Source organism: Stegastes partitus, unplaced genomic scaffold, assembly GCF_000690725.1.
Source record: "Stegastes partitus isolate 25-593 unplaced genomic scaffold, Stegastes_partitus-1.0.2 Scaffold152, whole genome shotgun sequence".
NCBI lineage: Eukaryota > Metazoa > Chordata > Actinopteri > Pomacentridae > Stegastes > Stegastes partitus.
This window is the reverse complement of record NW_007577883.1, coordinates 646,522-662,519: the sequence shown is the minus strand read 5'-3', so window position 1 is coordinate 662,519 and position 15,998 is coordinate 646,522. Positions and strand designations below refer to the sequence as shown.

Below are 15,998 nucleotides of genomic sequence, written 5' to 3'. Positions count from 1 at the left end.
GTGGCTTTCTTTTAACCGGCTAGATCTCCATGGTAACTGATGCTGTGGTGCTAACCTGGTCTAGGGCAGGTTGTGTTCAGAGTTTCGGATTTAAATCAGCTCAAAAGAGCGTCTCCTTTTAACCAGATTGTTTCCTGATGATTCTCTATTAGTGATACAGATTCTCAGCTGAGAAAATGTGTTTTATCTGCAAACCTGTTAAGCTGTAGCTACTAATCCTACTGAATGAAGCCCTGCAGCGACACTATTGCTCACTGTGTGCATCACATCGCCACAGAACCCAACACGTATTTAGCTGGTAATGTAGAAATCGCATAAATATGTTTTTATGTTTGGTCCATTTCCACTGCTGCTTCTGCAGCTGATAGAACACAGAATAGAAAATGGATCATTGCATACTGGTATTTACTACAAATAATATTTGATCAATATCATAAATTTCACTTTGATTTGGCCAAAAATGTAAGCAACACTGCCACTGACACTGCATTATGGGACAGCATCAGACCTAAACGCATTGCAATACAGTATCATGTTTAAACATAAGAAGTTTAAAGTTTAACCGTTTTAAAGTGCAGCTGTCAGAAATAAGAGGTTGCATTGATCAGCACAATAAATATATTAGGCATTATTAACAGTTTTCTACCAGCATTCCTCTCAGTAGCAGCACATTTAACATGATACATTTTTATATTCCTTGTTGTTCTCCATTTTAATAATCTGTTGACTTAAGTAGGTGACACGATTGTTTCATTTTGTGAGGTAAAAGAGTCACATGACACATTAAATGCCCCGTTTAAGTCTAAAGCAGAAAGCCTGAGTTAACAAAGACAGTTCATAACCACCTTGATGACTGGAGCTTTAATGTCTGTTAAGCTGACTTGCACGAGGAACACCTAGCTATGTCAAGGTCGCTTTGTCGTACTGCCCTGAGTGTAAGCGAGGTGCAGCAGCTCAACCCCAACCCAGAGGGGGCACCCACCACTTTACAGCAGAGAACTACAGCCTCAGACTTAAAGGTGCTGACTCTCATCCTGGCTGATTCACGCTGAGCTGCAAAAACCAGGGATGCATCTCTGAGCTTTCTAAACTGGACATCCTCCCCATCCTGGCTGTGCCTCCTGTCCATGCATATCACCAACAGGATCAGAGACAAGGGGCAACCTTGAAAGTGTCCAACACCCTCTGTATTCTTGGCACAAAGTGAAACATGCTTCCAGACACAGCTTTCACCTCAGTATACGAGGACCAGATGGTTCATAGCAATGGCCTCAGCACCCTGTAATTGCACAGGGTTCTTCGAGGGACACAATTCAGAGTCAAACTCACATGGCCCTTTCAGCAGCTCCATAAGGGTAAAGAGTTGGTTAGGAGTCAGTGTGACCACCACCTGCAGGAATAGGTGTTGGAGGCAGGTGCACTAGAAGCCAGGCTGCAGGCAGAGGCAAGCACCTAGGCGTGTTGAGCCCTAAAGGACAGCTGTGGACTCTGGTCAAATCATTTCAAACCATTTTACAGCTATGGTTTCCCAAAAAAATTATTAACCTGGTATTATATTAACTATTTATTTGTATACTAAAGACAAAGAAACACACACAGTTGTGTTTATATTTAGGGTTTCTTACCAAATTGTCTGCAAGTTTCATATGTTTTCTTAAATGTTTTGGGGTTTTCAGGTTTTACTTCTTCATTGTGCAGCACAGTACACATGTTCGACAGTGTTTCCACCTCTGGTCCTACCTTCTGGCTCTCCCTAGAGCAGGGGCGGGCAAACTTTTTGACTCGTGGCGCACAATGGGTTCTAAAATTTGACAGAGGGGCCGTACCAGGAACAGATGGATGTAGTGTTTGTGTGAAGTAACATAAATGACATGTAAAGGCCATTGCATAAAAAGGTTTTGGCCTTTGATAGGTAGTAAAGCATGGATATGGATTTTATTTATTTTTTTAAATGCATTTATTAACAGCCGTTAAAAAAAAAAAATCACAAAAGAACTACAATCATGCTTTGGCATCTGCCTACCTAACCATACACTTTTTCAATGCTTTGATTCCCCTTTTCAGAGAGTGATCCATCAGTGTTTCTCATTGGCGGCTACAACACTTTCAGATCACTTTTAGGAATTTAACCAGAGCTTTATGGAGCCTGGTGTGATGTTTTACTTGTTCTATTTACCATGTCCTTGAGCATCCTGTATCGTTTAAGAACGGTCGCTTGTTTTCAATCCTCCCCAGCCAGCCTGCTTTTTGTACAAATTATTTTCAAAATGCATTGTTTTCACAACACAGTAGAAACTCAAGTACATCTTCAGTGGGAACAGTGTTGTTGGTCTCCCTTTTTTGCCAGTGCATCAAAGTCTGGATTAAGTTTTGTTGTGGCAATTCTCAGGATAGATCTGAGGTGTTGGTCTGTTAACTTAGATCTGTGACGGGCTTTGTTGATGTTCATGAGGCTGAACGTCTGCTCACACACGAAGGTCGAGCCAAACAATGCCAGCATCTTCTGTGCTGTTCTCCGCAGGTTTGGAAACTTGGCTTCATCAAGTGAAGCATAAAAGTCATTCAGTATAAGAGAGCTGAACTTCTCCTTTAACACGGAGTTAGACTGAAGATCAATCAGTTCTAACTGCAGCTCCTGTGGTGCTGTTTTAAGATCTTGTGACAGGGGACAGGAGACCAACTGAAATGACTTTTCAATTTTTTCAAAATCAGAGAATCGACGGCAGAATTCTCTGTGTAGGTCATCCAGTGATTTGCTGTATTTGTTCATGTTTCGGGGGGCCTCTTTCAGCATGGCTAATGTGGGGAAATGAGCGAAAGATTTGTTTGAAAGTTGTCTGGAGAATAAGGTCAGCTTGGATTTGAAGGCTCTCACATTAGTGTACATGTTGTGTACAAACTGATCTTTCCCCTGTAGTTTCACATTCAAATGCGCTGATCTCCTCTTCCAGCTCCCACACTCGTTTGAACACTTTGCCCAAACTTAACCAGCGGACACGAGAGTGGTAAAGCAAGTCCTGGTGACCTGCATCAGTTTCCTCCAGGAACGCAATAAACTGACGATGTTGAAGTCCCCTTGCTCGCATGAAGTTAACAAGTTTTACAACTGGATAAAGCTACAATACGTGCTTGCATAGAGACTCCTGATGAATGATGCAGTAACTTGCTGGCTATATCTTCATCAACTAGTTCCACACGGCGAGTCACTGTCCTGCATGATAAACTGATTTTTCAAACTTGTTTTTGCTCTCCGGACACAAGAGACCTGCTGTCTCTATTATGTGTTCTTTCAAAAACTCGCCTTCGGAGAAAGGCTTGCTAGCCTTTGCTAGTTTAAATGCTAGCAAAAAACTTGCCTTGGAACTGGACTTTTGAATTGCAGTTTGTCGTTGAAAAAAGTTTTGCCGCCCGTTCTTGCGTTGACAGCTTGCTAGTGTAGTTAGCATGCTTCGTAGCAAAGTGACGGCTGATATTGTACTTTTTTAATACTGCGACCATTTCTTGGCATATCAGACAAACAGCTGTTGATCAGACTTCAGTGAAAAAATATTTTGTTGTCCACTCCTTATTAAACACTTGGCACTCACTGTCCACTTTTCTTTTCTCGGACCACTCATTTTTATGGAAGGGTTCAACGGGAAAAGCATGTGACCAAGAGAGTAAATACACTCAACAAAGGCCAGTGCACACGGGGTGTGCCACCTACTGGGGGAACGCAGGCATTGCAGGGTAAATGCCAAATAAATAAGGTTTAATAATATTATTTAATATAATTAAATCAGGTTCGACGGGCCGGATTAAAAAGCCCAGCGGGCTGTATATGGCCCGCGGGCCGTAGTTTGCCTGCCCTAGAGCCATAGACCTTTTACATTAAAATGACATCATGAAAATGTATTGTTTTTGGTGGGGTTCTGGTGAATTAAAAAAAAAGAAAAGAAAGAAAAGAAAAAAAGGAAAAGAAAAGAAAAATGAAACCATGGATTAAAAAAAAACAAAAAAAAAATAACAGACAGACTGCACCTAAACTTGTTTGCAGGTGTCTGCTTTTTCTTCTATAATTGTTGTATTTAGGCAAAAGTCTTTCATCAAGTGGCCTGACATTACAATGTTTGGCATGACTAACTACCTAAGAGACAATCATGTATTCTCAACAAAATCATTCTTTAGCACAGGGATCCACTTAGAGTATAAAGAAACACAATGACATGGTGAAATGCAGCACAATGGACCATTGCTATTTACATGATAAATCACAATACGAATATGAAGGAGATGTTACGTACAGTGGTATTTTTTATTTTATTTTTTTTAAAGTCACAGCTATGTGCATTAATTTGGTAAATGGTAAATGGTCCTCTACATGTTCACAAAGCAAGGCTGGGAGCAAGCTGGGGTTCAGGCTCTTGCTGGTGCTGCTCAAGGATGCTTTGGCACGTGGACACACTTATCTGGACATAAATTAAAAAATGTAAAAGTAACATCCATCTATCCGTTATCTATACGCCGCTTAATCCTCACTAGGGTAATAGTGGGGCTGGAGTCTATCACAGCCGACTTAGGGCGAAGACAGGGGACACCCTGGACAGGTCACTAGTCTATCACAGGGCTGCGTTTAGAGACAGACAACCAAGCACACTCACATTCACACCTACAGACAATTTAGAATCACCAATTAACTTCAGCATGTTTTTGGACTGTGAGAGGAAGCCAGAGAACCCAGAGAAGACCCACGCTGCACGGGGAGAACATGCAAACTCTATGCAGAAAGATCCCAGTGTCCTCAACGGGACTTGAACCGGCGGCCTTCTAGCTGAAAGGCACAGTGCTAACCACAGAGCCCCCTTGTAACCCGTAAAAGTCACAATAAATGATTAAAATCATCATAATAATAATCATAAAAGCTATGTAAAACAGTTACATGTCTAAATGAATGAAGGCATCTTGTATATATGCTTTACATATGTTTAATCAAAGGACTTTTCAGCATTAGTCCTTCAGTGTTGATAGGCGAGGATTTGTGACATGTAAGTGATCTTCATATTAATTTTTACTCACTGCACTAACGCAACAGTATTTATGATGTTATTTAGTTCATCTCAGGTATTTTAACTGTGTGTGTTTCATTTGAACTGTGTTTTTATTGCTGACCCTGCATCGTCATTTCGTTCTGCAGTACATCCTTGATGTAATTTGTATGAATGACAAAAAAGTATTCTGAATCTGAATCTGAATCTGATCAGAGAGTGCTGTGAGTGGGACATTGCATGAAACCACAGAGTGGTCATTACTAGCAGAAAGAAGTGGTTGCATCAGACCTGAAGAAGCATTCTTTAAAATGAATGTATTTTGTCATTAATTGGTTAAAAAAAAGTTACACTGTTAATCGGAAAAATGCAGAACATTAGCCAGGGTAATAATCAGTCAAACTCTAATATCTATCTATGAAAGATACTCTAAAGTTTTAAAATTGTTCTCAAATAAAGAGTTCTGTGCAACATTCGGAACAGTTGCTTTGGCAGCTGGTACAGTTGTGCAGGACATCTTGCTTAAGCTTGACACTATGAAAGCAAAGATTTCTCATTTGACAGCTTCTGCTCTTCTGTCCTTCTGTCTCCTCCTCAGCTCTCCCTCACATCCTTGCAGGAAGGAGCTCAGACATGAGCAACAGAAACAAGTGAGGGAAGCAAGGAGACCCAGTAGCACATGGAAAAGCACCCTCTGTTGTAACCATCAGTCTTCACACACCACAAAGTGTTTAACAGTGGAACAGCAAGTCACCATTGTGTTGGAGCATCTGTTTCCTCTTTGACATCAACAAGTGAAACAAAAGTGGACCTACCATGCCTCAATCCAAATATCTGAAAACACCACATTATTTCAAGTTGTTCACTGAAACATCTTTCACATCAGACCCCAGTCTTTTTGGGCCCACTGAGCATAGACATCCGTCCCTGTCTGACTCAGCTAACTACATTGCTGCTGACTCGCCAAACACATGGACTGCACAAACAGTCCCTGATCCACCTGTTTGACATCTGTTTGTTTTTATTCTGATAATGCAGTCATGTTGTTGATGCTCAAAATAATGGAGTCATTGTTTTATAGCTGTTTCTGTTATTATAAATATGTAAAGGTTAAACTCTGCTAGGCAAGTGACTCAATCAGCAGCTACTTTTTTAATGGAAAACTGTTTTCATTTAGCAGAGAACAGTAGAAACAAGTAATGGGGATCCTTTCAAAGTAACAGGCACCATCTAAAAATACAGTCAGAGCTGTGCTTCAGTGCTGATGATCTCCGATGGATCATCCATGAGTCAGTGGAAGCCCCACCCACCACTGACACGCTGTTACCAAACAATCAGAGCTCGCCCACTTCTGAGGACCCCCGAGAGGACCTCTGCAGTATCGCTGCACAGTGATACATCTGCTAGTCACAATCTTCCCCCACAACAAGCTCGAGAGCCAGGCGGCCAGAAACAGCATGCAAAAGATTGGAACTGCTCACACTGTGAATTTCAATCAGTCACCTCTGTTGTGTGTTTCTCCTGCCTGCTTGGTGTTTGGTATTCCTTTGAGGTCTGGCTGGCGCTGGTGAAGGAGAACTGAGGAGTTGGGGAGCAGCTGGCTGCAGGGGGAGGTGTGAGGGATGGAGGAAGTGGGGTGTGGGTGAGGCACAGTGGAGGTGGTTGGGGGGGGGCGCTGTTCTCTGACTGCAATCATACTTCCAGGGCTTTACAGGATAGAGCAGCTCTTACACTGGGCTCTGATAAGGATTAACCACCAAACTGGAGTTGCTTCTTACACGCCGCTGACCTCTCACTGGCTCAGATGACAATGTAGAACATTGTAAAATTCACCGCTAAGCAAAGTCCAAGAAAAACGAACAAACAAAAAGCGTGGGAACTGTGTGATGACACCTTGTGTACTCAGACCTGTAATGAAAGTAGCACATCAACCAAATCAAGACTGATGCCTAAAACACACTCGTATGCCAAGAGACACAGAGAGTCTGTAACAAAAATGGAACAAAGCTGAGCATTAGGCACGATAATGGCTTTTGATGTTTCATGTAGTGGAAATGCCTTGCGATAGACTAGTGACCTGTCCAGGGTGTGCCCTGCCTTTGCCTGGGATAGACTCCAGCCCCCCCCCCACGATCCTCGTGAGGATTAAGCGGTGTATAGATAATGGATGGATGGATGTAGTGGAAATGTAGAATCTGAGACACTCCTCATCATCCTATCAAAAACTTTAGAATGTCCTGCTTCTTTCAGCCAATTGGAAACGTTGGCAGTATCATCTGTAATGTGTACATTACACTCTTAAATACACCACTGAAAAAAAAATATCAATATGAACCCACCTTCACCAGCAACGGATTATAAAAGGTTCCAGCCCCACTTCCTTTCAAAAACCCTGATTACATAAGTCCACCTGTGGTACTTCCCCCCCATTCCTCTACACACCATATAAGTTGTGAAAGTCATCCTTTTTGCTAAAGACACCACAAAGCACTGATTTCCCTATGATAGAAGTGAAAATTCCAATAGTGCAACACTGAATATTCATAGGTATCAAAACCTGCTTTGCAACTCAGTATGAATAAAGTAGTGAGTGTCTGTGTGTGGTCATAATAAAACAGTGAATGAAGAAATGGTTTCACACACTCCATGTGCCAATACTGGCTCAAGCGTGTTTACGTCCTTGCTTCTACGTTTATTTTCATTTTGCACATAAAAACAGAAGGAAAGCATTGAAAATTTGCCAACAAAAGTCATAAGATTGAAAAAAAATCAAACTCAGCTGATGTAGCAAAATTCGTCTGGTGACAAAATGAGACAAAGGGCAATGGAAAAAGATGTAGTGACAAATTACAACTACAATTACTCTTCTATTTATATCATTTCATTGTACTCTCTTCTTTACATGTAAGTATATTTTATATTGGATGGAACCTTGACTTAAATAAGTGTCCTTGGTTTCTTGCTACTTCCCTTGGAGACGTTTGGTGATCATGACAAAGCAAGGCACTGGGTCTAAGAATCAAAGCTCATAAGTCCACTACCTAAAGATATGGACTTTCAGTCATATGATAATGTTGTTGTAAGGTTTCTTCCAACAGCTGTAGGGAACACTAGATCTGTGAAACAGCTAGGAGCCTAGAGGAGTGTGTGATTAAACTCTGTCTGCATCAGCTGTTTGTAAAAGCCTGGCCAAAGCCTGGGAGAGGATCAACGGACATCTTCAAGAAATCAAAGATGCAGATAAAAGCTCCTCAACATGCCCTGTAGCTGCCAGAGAACAAGAATGACCACGTGCACAGTTTTAAAGAAGACTTGCAAAGGTTTTGTGAGGAAATATTCTGTATTAAACACCTTTCTTAGTACATTCTGTTAAGAAACACAGTGAGCCTAACTGTGCTTGTTTACAAAAAACTCCACAGGGTTTCTTTAACAACCATCTCTTTTAAAAAAACATCTTCCAGCATGCCTGACATGCTGACTTCACAGGCATGCGGTGCCTGCTCCAAAACACACTGTACAATTTACACTTACAGATGTGTATTTTAGGTGCATATGAAAATAGATGTCCAGTGAGTGCAACATGAAAATACAATTCAGTTTCCCAGATCTCCAACACTGTAAAAATAAACCCACATGAACACTCACACATGCAGTTTGATATCCATCATTTAAATGTGCATCTCAAACAGGACATAAACCTACTTTTACTTACACATGCCTGTACAGTATGAGCTGAGCTTTAACGTGGGTTTGAGAGGCACAGTGTTGCCTGCTTGTTGCGTAAGAGTGGAGGAGGACGAGGTGTAGAGGTGTATCCACACAGTCATATTCCGAACCTGAAAAAATGGCTGTGGCATCTCTACTTGTTTCCTGCATGAGCCAGGCTGAGTGTGTGATAGATGACATTTGAGGGATTGCCTGTACAGTTCTAGTGTGATCACTGCCTTTTTTTATTTTTAGCTCTATCACTCCATCACCTCCAACTCCAGAGTGAAGGAAACAGCCAGTAAAGTTGCTCTGTTCATTCTGGACCGAATGGAATCACCTGTTTGTGTTAAAGCACACCAGTGCATTACATATGCAAATGCAGATGTGGGTGTCAACAGGACAACACTTAACATAACATACATAAAGTACCTTCTGGAAATGCCATTCACAACAGACTATGCAACATATTCTGCGATTAAACTTTGGTTAGGTTTAGGCCAAATATACTCAATTCCTGTACAGGGATTTAGAGCGGATCTGTTATTAAAATGCAGCCCGCCAGCCTTTTATGAAAGTGGCCCAGTGTGGCAAGCACATTCAATTCAAAGAGGGTAGTGCTACTATGACTAGACCGTAGAACAGAACAAAATAGATCTTTCTTTTCATTGTTGAGCAACAATGAAAGCAGTATAGCAGCTCTTTGAGTTATCAGCATGAAACTAAAGCGAACAAAGTCATTACAAAATTAAAATGGCAGTGTCATTTTTACAACACCTTTAGTAACATCAGTGTCACTCACTGACTTGTTACAAGGCTGTTAACAGTTTTGATGAGGTGGAAGCTTCTTTTTTTTCCCCTCACATCTCATTCTGGCCTGATGATAGGGACAAGGAGACTTATATTTCAAAATTCTCCTCAGTGTCTCTGATCCATCGTGCCTGAGGTTGTACAGATTGTTCTTACAGTTGTGCAGCTGGTACTAACTGAATTTGAAAATGCTTTTTCTCAGGTAAAAACTTCAACTGCCTAGGGCTTAAGGGGTTATAGGAACCCACTTTGCCAGCTGGTGTAAAATTTTATCCAAACAGTGGCGTCATGCACATCATTTTACTGTGGACAATATTTGCACATGGTACCATACCATCAGAGAGATGAGAGGTCTCATCCCTATTTGATTGTGCAGCAGGAAAAAATGCCCAAAACATCCAACAAGAGTCATAAAAATGTTTAAATCTCAGAAAGAACGAGTTCTAAAACAGACGGTCTGACCCCCACAGTGCCCTGATGTCAACATCATGATGCTTTGCTCTGATTACATGGGGAGACAGAAGACGCTGAGACAGGCTGAATCCACAGAAGAAGTCTCCTACCTTCCAAAGGAGCTGATGATGGTCACAGACTGTCAATCCTGAGGCTAATCACACCTCTGGAGAGAAGAAGGTAACATTCCTGCTGTGACCTTCTTACCTTCTCCTCCTCCTAACACCTAGAACTTTACAGAGAAGGATGTACTAAACAGTTTTAAAGCTCGAAATTAAGGGACTGGAGGGATCACTCCAAAACCTGGACTCAATCCACAATACTCAGTCATCAGGACCAGTGTTGAGGAAAGCCCCTTGGAGTCTGAGTCTGTGCAGGACACACATAGGCTCACAGAGCCAATAAAAGCTCCCCCTCTGTCTCTGTCACGTCATAAAAGACACAGAGCGATTTCACAGCGATTTAAAATCCACTCTAAAGGTATTTAGCTGCTGACCTCTGATGGACAGTGAAACTCAACACCACCTCTGAAGTGAATCACATGGTGACTGGTTAGATGATATGAATTTTGCTCCAAAACATTCTGCATAAAAGAGACTGCATAAAAGTTCAGTATAAAATGCAACTTGTTTTGTTTGCTTGTTTCTTTTTCCTCTTTTAATGTTACTTTTTTCTTCAACATTAAATACAGACTAATGTTGCAAAGTCTTCTGTGACTCCTTTTTTTTTTACTTCGGCACATTATCGATGCAACTCTGCAAAATGTCGTAATTTCTCTGTGATCCTGAACCATCTCGTCCAGCAGCCTTTCACAGAGACACACCCTGCTGCAGCGCTCTCTTTCTCTGACCCTGTAGCTACTTCTAAGGCTACGCAAGTTTCACTTTTTTTCTATCAAATCTGTGAATTCAGGTAGGTTGATCAATTCAAAAGTGCTTCTAAAATAATGACTGCTCTGCCTAACTGCATTATTATTTGTTTGTAGGAGTAGGTTTTATATATGTTGTGTTTAATGATCATCTGTGCTACCATTTATTTCTTTGTTTGGGAACTGGAGGTCGATGAAATCAAAATTCACTACTTCCCATTATAAGATTGATTTGTCTATGTAGATTTGAACATTTCTTAATATTCAAACTCAAATATTAATAATCAACTTTCAGGTTATATCTGATGGTGCCCCTGATTTTAAAAGAGTGCAGGGCACTGTTCCAGCCTCCAGAACTTTGTGGTGCTCCCAGTCATCAGTGATGAGCATCTACATGGACGTGGTCTGATGAGGATGTAATGGAGCAAGTCTCATGCAGCACATCCACCATGCAACTTTCATTACTTACCAATTAAAAACTAAAGTAACTAAAGAATGTGCTGCTTTTGTTTTGGCACTTGCTACCACAGGAAACCTTCAGGTGTCTTGTGCAATCCAGGTCTTGGTAGGTCAATGCTTTTGGCAGCACTCGAAGGGTCAATGGGATATTAGGCGGGTAGTCATCCTGTTTTGGCTTATCTGTGTATATTCAGTGTATCACAAATCACATTAAATAAGTCCCTCTCCAGACGTTGATTAAACCGTCTTTCATTGTCTTTCCAGGATGAGAAATGTCAAGATCATGCTTAGGCTAGCTTAACATAAAGACTGGAAGCAGGAAAAAAAAACAGCTGGCCTGGCGTTGTCCAAAGTTTAAATTAGCACCCACAAATTACAACAGCTCTAAAGCTCAGTAATTAACAATGTTTCATTTTTCTTATCTAATACAGACCATATATAGCATTTACAGTTTGTGCTACAGCATCCCAGCAATGCAAGAACACCAATTACTACCAGCTCTGAATATGGAAACTAATTTTATATTATGTCTTATTGGGTTGCATGAACATGAGACACTTTCTCTCTGCTGTTAAAACGTTCACTCCATGGAACAATTTACAGAAATAAACACTCGCTTGTTTAGCATGTTGGTTTTATGAATAATAAACTTCACACCTCATCAGCTTTGTGTTTTTAGCTGATATTTCTGGCAGCACACACAACAAAGTAATCATATTCGGAGTTTGTTTGCTGACACTTTCATCTGCCTGATGACACAACATTGTGTTCCTCATCAAAAGAAACACAGCGAAATAAATAATAGTTGATGAGCTACACATGGAGGATTAAGACGAGATTTTGTCACAAAACAAACAAACAAACAAACAAACAAAAGCACTCTGGACTTAATAGAAACTTCTCCAAATACGATACCGAAATGAAAGAAACAAGTCTAACTTTTAGAAAGTTTTAGCAAATCTGTCAGTCTGGCTTCGTGAGGCCCTCTGCATAATTTGACAACCACCCAACCATCACCCACACATCTTTGTCACGAATACGCTTTATTCGTCAGAAACTAGCAATTATGGTAATTCTGATATGACATTAACACACAGATGATATAATAACCTAATAGAAATGTCACTATCCTTAAAAAATAAATGGAACTGTACATTATATTCTCTTGCGTAACTGTGAAATTTTTGGTGAGACTATGTTGAGGGAATTTCTTACCTTCCAAATATGTTTGAGACCATCATTTATGTTGTGTCAAGTCAGTGCTGTTATGGAGCTAAGAGCCCTGTTCAGCTATTGTATTAATCCTTATTATAGCAGGAACTACTCAACTAAGTAAGGAGAAACAGCATTCTATCATTCATTTAAGACATGAATGTCTGTCAGTCCAACCCCATTCAGAAAGGAAGACCAAGGATTGGCTTTGCCGCAGAGGAGACGTTCATCAGAGTAACCAGCATTAGAAATCTACAAATAACAGAGCCTCAGATTAGAACCCACACTATTGCCTCCCAGAGTTCATGGAGCAGACGTATCTTAACATTAGTGTGAATCAGGCCTTAATGGTGGAACTGTAGCAAGGAAACCATTACCAGGGAACACCAAGAAGATGAAAATAATTGGCTGGACTAAGAAACACAAGGAATGAACATTAGAACTGTGGGAATCTAAAATCTGGCCACGAGTCCAAATGTGAGAACATATGAGCAGCATATTTAATCAAAGTATTGTTTATATTTTACTGGGTCCAAACAATATTTTCTTAAAATGTGAAAGAAAAAAAAAAAGAAAACATCTGCCAGTTTGTTACATCATTTTGTTTTCTTTCCTATAAGAGTCGTTATGTTAAAGAACTTTGAAGAAATAGATAGAGAAATTTTGAAAGAAGACGGGGTAAGACGTCTGTTTTTAGATGAAGAAAAAAAACCCCACCTCATTTTATAAAATATAAATCGATAATGACTGATGACTTCTATCAAGACAAGTTCTAATCATTTCACCACGCTGGCTTTATTACTTGTTTTGAGAAAATAACAGACACAAACTACTAAAATAGACATGTCTGCAGTACGTGCAGCATGAACATGTGTAAATCTACAGAAAACTCTCAATACAATGTGCGCACATAGGTACATGTACCTCAGAACACCCATTTAATTTAATAACAGTACTTTACTGTAGGTAGTTATTTTACACCACTGCTGATATATGAATAATACCATACATTAACAATAACTACTTCTGATAGTATCATTTACTACACATTTGTATTGTGCTGGCTATAACTTGGTGTTGCTGCTGGTTGTGTCTGCCACTATAATGTCCACACTGTGAGACTGTGTTTCTGCAGTAAGGCAGTCAGACATTCGGGGGCGCTCTTCTCCAAACGCAGCCCATTGTCCTCTGGTGTGTTACAGTCAGAACACCAGGGAATGTCTAATGTGCTAACAAAGACAATGACACTCAGAGGGTGTTGGCCATTAATCCACTTAGACTTTTGGCTGTGGGCATTTCCACGATTACAGGGGCGGGTCAAATTCTATTAACCGTGAGATTCGAGGGTTTTTTTTGGTTTTTGCTTTTGTCTTTTGCTGGAAGACAGACATGCAGATAACACAGTACCATTCTTACCATGGATGGAAATAAGACTTGCTTTAATTTCACACAACCCAACTGTGTTGCTTCCTGTACAGAAACACGTATGACTGTCTGGTGTGTGTGAGATTTGTGCAGCATATGCATGGATATGGCTTTTTTCAGTAGATGAGATGAGAGACCTTTAGTGCTCTGCTTAGCACTGCAGTCCATGAAGAAAACACAGAGAGTGTAGGTACTGGGAGTACACAGATCCTTCTGATTAGGTCAGCTGGCAAATTGTCCCTGATGGTGATCACTAATATGGTTAGCAAAATGTCAGTTCCAGGCACCTACTTCCTGTGTTTGCTTTCTGTTCAGACTGAAAACAAACAAAATGGTCAATGTCAAAGTATCTTTTTTTCTGGAAAGCTTTTTGCTTTTTGACAGAATATAAGCTATGTTGCTAGATTTCCTGCTTCTCTCTGTCACTACAACAGAGTTGGTGAGTGCAAAGTGAGCATAACCAATAGAGATACAATAACCACAATCATGGGAAATATACCAGGCTGAAGTTTAGAATTATTACAAACTAGTAAACATCAAAGTAAGAACAAAAGTATTCAGAAACTTGGCCTGTGACCAGGGTGAAGACATACTACTTTAGTTAGCTCTGGGCACTATACAGGGTCACAAGACAAAGATGCATGAAAACCTGAGAGGTCGTGAGATGGCTGGGAGAAGAAAGGAGGAAAATCGGCTTTGAATTTATCTGGACAAAACAATGCTTAGTTTGAGAGTAAAGCATTCCGCACACGGTCGGACCAGTCAGTGGATGAACTGGATCCACATGTGGACAGACCGGATCAGTGTGTTGACAGAGACACACAGTTTGGAACAAAACTGAAATAAACAGAGAAGGAGTAGCAGAGGACTTCCTTAAAACAGAAGTAGACACCCTCAGACTGAACCGAATCAAGCAAGTGCATATGAAGTAGTTAATAACATATAATACTTTGTTTTTAAAATTCCTTGGTTTTGGAGGCATTAGCTGAATGATCCAGACTGCACTCTCACTTTTACAGTGTGGTTTGGGAAGTTATTCTCAATCTGTTTGTGAGTGTGAGGAAGGCCAGTTTCAAAGGGAGGGACTCACATGCACTAACATGCACAGTGGAGACAGAGGAGATAAGAATATAACACACTCAGAGGTGTGACTTCATTCTCTGCTAAGGACCCATCAACTATTATTACATACCAAATAGCTGTTTTCTGCTGTATTTATCCTGAACATTTTGTATTATTACACCTTTAAAGTGCTTAGGAAACAATCCAGTCACAACTGGGAAAATACAAGATCATGAAATATGATAAAACGCTCCTTAACATATTGTACAGCATATTTGTTTCCTCCTTTCCTTCCTGTTGTGTAACTGTCAAAATGGGCATACAGCTACCATTTTGTGCCAGTTTTCTCTAAAGAGGACCACTTTCATACAAACCTACTAGGACTTCATTCAAATTGCATTTCAGTCAATAGACACCCAAGAGGAAAATAACAGCTCAATAGGTATTCACAAAGAAAATGACAGTTCAATAGACCCTCATTAACAAAGCTTCAGGTCGGGTCTTTCCATCTGCATGGTGGTTCTGTTTTTTTGTTCCCAAATTAGTACCAAGGTACAAGAGGTTTGTATGGATATTGTTTATATGTTTTATTAAATGTTAATGTGTTGTTAACACAATTTACAACTTTATATGTTTAATGATTTGGTAAGAGATAACAACAAATAAATATGCAAAATAAATACTTAGAAAATATAGAAATAATGTCATACTTAAAGGCTGCCATTTTTAGTTTCCACTGGAAAATTGCTGGACGAGTGTTTGCCTGGTTTCGCCCCTGAAATTTTATTACTGGGACCAGGTAAATCATTCACCATATCTGAGAAATGAAAACTATTAACCTAAACCCTGGATAGTCATAATCATTATTGCCATTATTATTCTGAATACTGTCGAAATGTGTCATAAGAATTAGTTAATGTATATCACAAGTAACAAGAGAGAGAACTGCTGCAACCAAAAGCCCAACTGATCTAAACCAA

At 40.2% G+C, this 15,998-nt stretch overlaps 1 protein-coding gene across 1 annotated transcript in view; it reads right to left on the bottom strand.

Moving 5' to 3' along the window:
- The window catches only part of tsnare1 (T-SNARE Domain Containing 1), a 157,052-nt gene that overhangs the window by 73,026 nt on the left and 68,028 nt on the right, over positions 1–15,998 (bottom strand). The window lies entirely within an intron of this gene.